Genomic DNA, 223 nt, shown 5'->3' on the forward strand with positions numbered 1-223 from the left:
TCATAGATGACTACAGGGCTCTGGGGGCCAAGCTTAGAGAGTCTTTTCATCCCTCCTCCCGGTTAGTGGATGCCGTCAGTGGCAGAGCACCTGCATCCATGAGGTGAACTGGCGCCTCCCAAGTTGGTGTTGTCACACCGGATTTGGCTTCCTGGACCATGACTCGCACTTCAGATCAGAGAGCGTCCTGGGGCATGATGGTCTCCATCTCTCCCCCAAAGGT

The 223-nt window shown here is 56.1% G+C and overlaps 1 protein-coding gene across 1 annotated transcript in view; it reads right to left on the reverse strand.

The window, feature by feature from the left end:
- PARP8 (poly(ADP-ribose) polymerase family member 8) overlaps positions 1-223 on the reverse strand; it is a 299,543-nt gene that overhangs the window by 204,469 nt on the left and 94,851 nt on the right. The window lies entirely within an intron of this gene.

The sequence above is a fragment of the Gavialis gangeticus genome, unplaced genomic scaffold (genome assembly GCF_001723915.1).
Source record: "Gavialis gangeticus isolate Ggan-Ray unplaced genomic scaffold, GavGan_comp1, whole genome shotgun sequence".
NCBI classification, from domain to species: Eukaryota; Metazoa; Chordata; order Crocodylia; family Gavialidae; genus Gavialis; species Gavialis gangeticus.